Here is an 8,538-nt window from a genome sequence, read left to right on the forward strand (position 1 = left end):
GAGTGGAAAACTGCGTCAGTTGTAGGACTGAAAAGTGCTCCTCCAAATCCTAGCCAAAGAGGCATCCAGCAATTAAAGAAATTTAAAATAGTTTTCTAAATGTTCCTTTTTCTTTGTGCAATATCTAACATGTCTAACATTTGGTCATTTTCCTTGGATCTTTTTGCAGACCAACTAATTCATTCTTGCCATGAAACTGTTCTTTTCCTCCCGTGTGGGTGATTTGCCTCACTTTCATTATCCAGTAGTTTTTTATTTCTCGTTAACCAAATTAACTTTTTAGGACAGTGTCTCTTGCCTTTGTTGATAATAGTAACGGTTCCAGAAGGAGGATAAATTGTTCTCCCTCCCAGCTATGATTGCGACCTTGGGGTTTTCTCTTGTTATATTCTCTGATCACAGTTTCTCTGCTATTAGTTTTTCTTGTTATTTTTCTACTACTCTTTTGAAGCTGATAATCTTCCTTGGGGTTTTGCTTTTTAAACTCTCTACTATGGGATCATTATTTCATGATTCTAGTTCATTCCTAAACTCTGAAATCAGCTCCGCACAAGTATTTGAGAATAAATGAGCATTTCTTTTTAACGTGTGAGCATTGTCCTTTCCCAGGTGTTTTGTGAATATCTTATCAATTATGTCAGAACTTTCCAGCTTTGTTGTAACCCTCCTTGCTGCACCTTGCTATTTCCTTTCGTCTCTGGTTGAGAAGAGTAGGAGAAGCATGGTATGCAAGCAGACGTCCTTCTGTTACAAGACTGAACATGTAATACCCATCACGAATGTGTGATGGATGAAATTTGGCCTTCATTTTAGTAGTATTTCACTTTAATTTTTTTCTCTTGCGACTGATCTGTTCTGTTTACAGTTGAGGCATGGAGCGTAGGTGTCTGCTTCTGCTGCTTATCTTCACTGTAGTACAACTTGCCAGAGATGATGTTCTAGAATATGAAAATAAGTTACTAATGAAAATATATTTAAATTTATATTGTGGTTTGACACTTGTATCATGGTTAAATAGCATAAGAGTTACAGATGTCACACAGTACTTAATGGGTCTGTAAATAAGAAAGTCTTTAGTTTTGATAAACATTCTTTAATTGGGATGCACAGAGGGTTTCTTACTGGGTCAGTGGAGTGAAATGATTTGGTGAATATTAACCACATCTCTCTGAAATGGGTGTTTTAGATTCTGTCATCTACACCCCATCCCACATTCTCCATCCCCTTTAGAAGCCCTTTTGAATGTTGAATTGCTCATAAATTAAAATTTAAGAAGAAATTTCAGCCAACAACTTAGAAAATTATAGTATGTTGCCAAGCTGGCTGCACACATTTTATCAGGGAACTTTTTTGACTCTAGGATTTAGGATTTATTGCTAACTGAAAAATAGTGATAAATGTTTTTTTTTTTTTATTTGTGATTATGAAGTAGATTTTTCTTGAATAGAAACAGATATTTTAGTCATTTTGTGCCAAATTTTTCTGGTTTCTCTTACATCAAACTAGACAGCTTTATTTTAAAATCTGAAGTTTTCTTTTGACAATTGAAAATGTTTGAGAAGACTTACACAACTTTAGAACCCCAAGGCATATTGGAGTTTAGTACTACTCCCTCAAGATTTACATAGCAAAATAGTAACATGGACATTTCCGTAGTTATCCCCAGTATGCTAGTCATATTTTCCACAGATATTTGGCCTTTGCTTTTTCCCATTGAAAAATTACATTAAATTTTCATACATTTGAATTGATGAGCTAACTAATATCAAAATGAGAAAACAAATATGCACTTGAAAGATTGAAGCTTAGATTGTATAAAGTTCTTACATTACGCACGCTGTTAAAGCACTTAAGGAAGTATGGCCTGTTGACCTGTATATGTTAGCAATTTTTTTTAAGCAGAGCTGAGCACACACTGGATATATTTGAATGTGTTTATTTAGTTTATTGTGAAATTGTTATATATGGCAGGCAGATCCATCATCACTAGTTAACTGCCATCTTGTTTGGGTTGGCAAAACTTAATTGACCGTTTAGACTCCATTTCTTAATTGATTGGCCAGTGTGAAAAGATGCCAATACTCATAACCACAGTATCAGAAAATTTAAAAGTTATTGAAACTTGTTCACACATTAGGAACTGCTATTTGTTGTAAGCCACCTGCCAGAAAGTTAGGAACAAGAAATTCATAACTGTCCTGCTAAGAACTTTATTTATGTAAAGATTTCCATTCTTTTTAAACGAATTGGGAACGCCTTAATGTTTAATAATTAAACAATTATCGATATCATTTTTCTAATATATAATTTGTATGAACAGAATAAAGTCCAAACAGCGGCAAGTGGCATTGCTAGTGTTACAAGTAAAGTTTAAACAAGCTTTATGAATACCACTTCCATATTTTCAGGTGTTACGAACTTATTAATAAGTACTGTAGTTATTTATGTTTTAAATTCAGAGTAGTTAACATCTGATCTGAAATCACCACTACACTTTTCTGTATAGTAATTAACATTCAAATATTTCAGTAATATTCATTGGTTGAAAACTATTTCATCTCTAAGATTTTGGCCAAAAAATTTACGATTTACAGAATATTTAAGGAGGTGCTTTTTATCTTTAAATATTTATTTTTCTTAAGATTTTATTCATGCCAAAGTTAATAAGGAAAAAAAGCCCAATACTAGTTAAGGATGATTAGAGGCAAAACCTTTACCAATTGTCTACACATTGTTTCATTTAACGTTAAGTTGAATAAAATAAATTTTATTCCAGTCAAAATCTAAGTCACATGTGTGCATGTTTGATACTATCGGGTTTTCAGAAAAGTTGTGACATATTTTTTCTAAGTTTTTCAAGCAAAAATGCGTCATGACTTTTCTGATAACCCAATATTTTTTAAATGTTAGTGCCCAGATTGACTGTCTGATAACTGGTCCTTGGACCTAAGCAAGTTCAAAAAAGACTGATTCAGTGCATAAGCAGACTATAATGATAATGGAAATATCTTTAAAATATTGGTGTTTTAAATTCTTTTAAAAGGTCAGCAATTTTGATGACTTTCTTATTAAAAGCTTTGTAATTGGAGAGGTCTCCGGCTACTGCCATATGGAGATGCTATGCATGTGATCTTAGGAAAAGCCAAGTATGATCAACTAACCCTTTCAGCAGTGTAAATATTTTTTCATATTTTCAAAACAAAAACTTTCTTTCATTCCTGGTTCCTTCATAACCAGCATCTTTTGCTTAAAAAATTAACTGGCTTTTATTTTTTTAAGTCTTACAACAAAAACATTTTGTTCTATTCTGCTTTCATCAGTGAGAAGATTATTGACATGGTTAATTCTTGAAATTTGATTTATTCTTAATTTGAAGACAACCTTAGCTTTTTTTTTTTTTCCAAAGAAAACCTTAGCTTTTTTTTTTTTCAAAATGGTTGGCATTTTCAGAATTAATGCTTGTGACATCACTTCTAAATTAACAGCATTTGGTATTTTAATGACTCAAATTTTAAGACTCCATAGGCAAGGAGTGGGACGCATTAGTGAAATATTGGTGGAAATTCCTTATTCATTTAGGAAGCATTTCAGTGGTTTCTTGCATAGTTCAGAGAAAAATGTTTCCAGGAATTTTTTTATTGCCTTTTTTTTTTTTTTTTTTTTTTTTTTGGGAAAGAGGAAGACATTTGAAAGTGATTATCTAATTTCTACAACACTGGACTATGATTAACCGTTAAAACATTGCTGTTCTGTATGAGTAAACTATTTGGAATTAAAGGACAAAAAAAGTGGCATAAAAAGCATTGTATTTTGGCCATGAACATGTGCACTGTTGCAGTGCGATTTGCTCAGGACCCAACCTACAGCCGTGCTGTGTGTGCTTCTCCCAGAGTTCTTTGCCGTTATCACACACACACACACAGGCCTCCCTGTCTGGTCCTTCGTAAAGCCGGGCTTCCAAAGCACTGTTGAACACTGAGGATTCTATTGTGAATGTGGATGTTCGATAAGTTGTATTTTAAATATCAAAGATTATTAAATAAAATGTTTGCTTTTTTATTTCTGACTCTTTGTGGTTATTGTAAATTCATAGCCCTATTACTCAAAGTGTGGTTGGAGGCATAGTATAGGATTGCCACCACTTGAGTTTTCCAGAAATGCCTATTGAATCAAAATCCCTTTTTAAAATGTGCCCTCTGAAGATAGGCAGGGGAGTCCACCAGTGCTGTGTTCCAGCTAAGTGCTGCCAAAGGGCCCATTGCTGCTGGAGCCCCTCATCTTTTCTAAGATAAGTTAAGAATTCCACATTTTTACTTAAAGTCTGGTTTTTTAAATGTTGGCTCAATTGTTTTTTAACCGAGAACCAAATGAAGCACGATAGTAGCAAATTTTTGAGGAGAGTTTTTCCCTCATTCAATACCAGAGTCCAACTCGCCACTTAGGCATTGTCTTCCTGCTAAATATGCATCTTTTCATCACTACCAGCAGACAACTGTAGTTCCATTTTGAAAGTTTAGCATTATATTTTGGTTGGTAATCCACATTATCAACTGTAGTGGTTAATAATCTGTATCTCCCATGTATAACCCCTTTGTCTTGAAGTCACTTCTAATCTAGGGCATCATATACATATAAGCATGTGCAGTGACAGTTGTTCACTCGGTCTTCAGCCTATTTATTTTTATGTAGCTGATTTATAACATTGTACATGTTTCTGGTGTACAGACTACTCTGTACAACTACATCAAACTTGTCACCAGAAGTTCCTGTCCATCACTACACAATTGACCCCTATACCTACTCTTTGTTTTCAGTCCAGACGTCCCAAAGCTGGAAGCCCATTCACTCCAGTTACCTTTAAGGGAATCTTCATGATTGTCAACATGTTACAGAGAATATATGTGTAAATATTGGAGAGGATGTCAAATTACTTGCCAATATACCTAGACAACCCCAAAAGTTTAACTGAAAAGCTGTTGGGACTAACTAAACAGGTCCACCAGAGACACTGAACAAAAACCAATAGCTTCTTTGCATATCAATAATAACCTTTCTGAAAATAGGATGGGAAAATACCAAGCCCAATGTCTAATCAGTGGAGCACCAGAGGATCCTAAGTTCCAAGCTGAGGAGAAAGGAATGGCCCCTATCTGTGTTACACATTGTAACTTGTGTCCCAAGGGCTCTGCTTGTGCTCGGAGCCCTGCTGAGTCTCAGGAAATTGTTAGGTTCTGGCGCCTTCCGGTCTAAATAGTGCAAACTCAGTGCCAGACACCAGGAGGGAGCAAATCTGTGTCACATCCATTGCTTGCATGCCTAGTCCAGACAAGGTACATTTTCTCCAGAAGCTGCGTTTCCACTCTGCATAGGGGCAGTTCTGTCTCCAACACTGAAAACCCTTTTACCTTCTCAGGCCTAAAGTAGATTTGGCTTCAATGAACCATCATCTCAAACATGTTCTGGGGGTTTCAATTAAATACAGATGATTACTGTATAATTCCATTCAGATGAGTTAGAGCACTCAGGTCCACAGAGACAGAAAGTAGAATAGACTTGCCCAGGGCTGGCTAGAGGAAGGGGTTGGCAGTTACATAATGGGTACAGAGTTGTGGTTTGGGGTGATGAAACATTCAAGAGACAAACAGTGTTGATGGTTGCACAATAACGTGATATACTTGGGCCTCCCCAGTGGTGCAGCAGGTTGAGCTCAGTGCTATGAAGCTGTCCGAAGCCTCTGCAGTGTGGGTTCAATTCCTGGCCGGCCAGGGAGATTCCCACATGGCACAGCAGACCTTTCCTGTCTCGCCTGCTGCTCCCCTCAGCAGTGCATTTCGGTCATCTGCCTGTTCTGCTCCCTACTCTGTCTCTGATGAATCCTCTCCACTCTCCCATGCCTCTGGCCTGTACCCCAGCTCTTGTATAAAAATAAATAAAACTTTGAAAAAGGGAAAAAAAAGTGATATATTTAATGCCATTGAACTGAATACTTAAGAAATGACAAAAATGGGGAGCCTCCCTCGTGGTGCAGGGGTTAATTAAGTCTTGCACTATCAAGCATGAGTTTGATCCCTGGCCAGGGATCTGCCTGATCTGCTCCCCACACTGTCTCTGGTGAATCCCCTCACTACCCCCAAACACTCACCTCTGGCCTGCACCCCAGTTCTTGTATGCATAAATAAAAATAAATCTTAAAAGAAAAAATAAATGACAAAAATGATAAAATTGATATTATGTACATTTTATCACAGAGGATTATTGTATCTGCTCCCTTCTAAAATCCCACCAATCTGAAAGTGAAAAACAAATCTGACATCAGAGTCAGGAACCTGCTTTCTGTGTTCTTGCTTTTGGTACATGGCTTTCATTGCGAAGGTCCACTCAAGGATATTAGATGGCAGCTATGGTGCCTATGATTTTATTTGTATCCCAGCAGCCAAAAAGCAAAAGGAGGATAGAAGAGGTCATATGCCCTTTCTTTGTTACTGCCTGGAAAATGCCTCTTGCATTATATGAACCAGATCGGAATCCGAAGGGCCACTCTCAGCTACAAGGTGGTTTTTGTTCTGGGTGACTCTGAGTCTTATCATGGGCACCCTGGAGGCAGACCCCAAGATGAAGATTCCTGTAAAAAAAATTTTTTTTTTTTTAAAGTGTTCCCAAGAAGAAAGAGAAGAGGTATGAGGAGGTAAGAAACTGGGGCGAGGGATAGCATGCAACAGGCACAGCAGGAAGCCAGGTCTCACCAGTGCTGATGGTGCGGAGGCAGTACATTCGCATCTGAGAATTGTCCTGGTCTGGGCAAGGGAGCTGCATCATTCGGAAATACCACTGAACAAGGGTGGTGGTGCAGCATTTGGGCACGTGGGCACTGTGGGCTGGGCAGCCTGAAGGCAATCCACTGGCAGAGAGAAATAGGTGCTGGCTGTTGTCAGCTCCAGGGAATGAAAGCTCCCAGGAACAGGTGTGCATGGAATAGTAAAGGGATAAGGAGATTAGAATAGGCACTGGCTTTCTCCTATACTGTGTCCAGGTAAAAAGGGTTCAATTACTCTGCATGAGGGGGAGAACAGACTTCGGAGACTTCCAGATATGGCAGGTGACAACAGCAGGAGGGGTGAAGAGATAGTTGGAGGAAGTTGGGAAGTCAACACAGGAATGCGCTGTTAGAGAAGTATGCCCATGTGAAATGAAGTGAAAGCAACCACCATCTTGGAAGATGGGGATGAGATGTGGGCTGCAATCTGGAGGATGGCTTAAAAGTCTCTTAAAAATCAGCAGATTCTCTAGAGAAGAGGCTCTCATCAATTAAAAAAAAATTAATTTGTAAAATTAAAGATTGCTTTTGAGGAGGTTTGCCCTGGGCCCAGCAGTATGAATGAAACAACAAATGTGCCCACCCCAAGGCACATCATTAATTCCAGAGAATCAGAGGTAAAGATTATACAAGTTTCCAAAAAGAAAAACAAAGTGCAGAAAAGAATCAGATGAGAACAGCAGAAAAGCATGGGCTCTGAGTGAAGAGGATTGGTCTAATAGATTTTTTTTTAAAGATTTATTTATTTATGCATACAAGAACTGGGATACAGGCCAGAAGTGGGGGTGGGGGGCTGGTGAAAGGATTCACCAGAGACAAAGTGGGGAACAGAACAGGCAGTTTGGCTGAAATACACTGCTGAGGGGAGCAGCAGGCAACCCAGGTGGGGTCTGCTGCATCATGTGGGTAGCTCCCTGGCCGGGGATCGAACTTGTGCTGCAGTGGCTGCAAATAGTTTCATAGGCTGTGTCTTAGCCCCTTGTGCCACCAGGGAGGCCCTAGAATTCTTGATGTTTTCTTGAAAACAGAATTGGGAGCATATTTTATAATTCTGTTGCTAAGCTTCAGATGGACTGGTTATTCTGTAGTAAACAGAAAACTGCAATTTAAAACTGTTAACTTCAGGAAGAACATAAAATTGAAAAATACAGGCAGTGGCATCTTAGCACATAGTTGGCTCAGCAGTGAACTTATGGTTATGAGTCATATAAAGTAAACACTGACATAAGATTTTATCAACAAGTTTGATACCACTACATTAGGAGCTCAGAAAGGAGAGGTGGCATCCATGGAGTGAAACAAGAGTGCTCAATCTTTTATTTTTTGTAATAGAAAGTTGGTTCACAATACCCGTGCCCAGAATAATGGCAGACACTTCAACATGTTGCACGTCACCTGTATGTCATATTAAAAATACTCTAGCACTTTAATAGAACACACCCTATACTAGGAAGTGTTTGAAGCACTTTACCTTATTACCTTACTTAATCCTAACAAGCCCATCCAGTAGGCACTATAATTATCATTCCCCATTTTGCAAATAAAAAACTGATGCACAGGGAGTTTAAGTAACCTGGCCAAGGTAACACAGTAATTAGCCCTTTGCACTTCGCTGTCCCCTCTCAGGGGACATCGGAATTCTAGCATATCACTCGGATGTCCCCTCTCAGGGGACATTGCAATTTATTACTGATTACGGGAAATTGAGGTTATTTCAATGCAAC

The sequence above is a fragment of the Talpa europaea genome, assembly GCF_964194135.1.
Source record: "Talpa europaea genome assembly, chromosome: 8".
Lineage (NCBI taxonomy): Eukaryota > Metazoa > Chordata > Mammalia > Eulipotyphla > Talpidae > Talpa > Talpa europaea.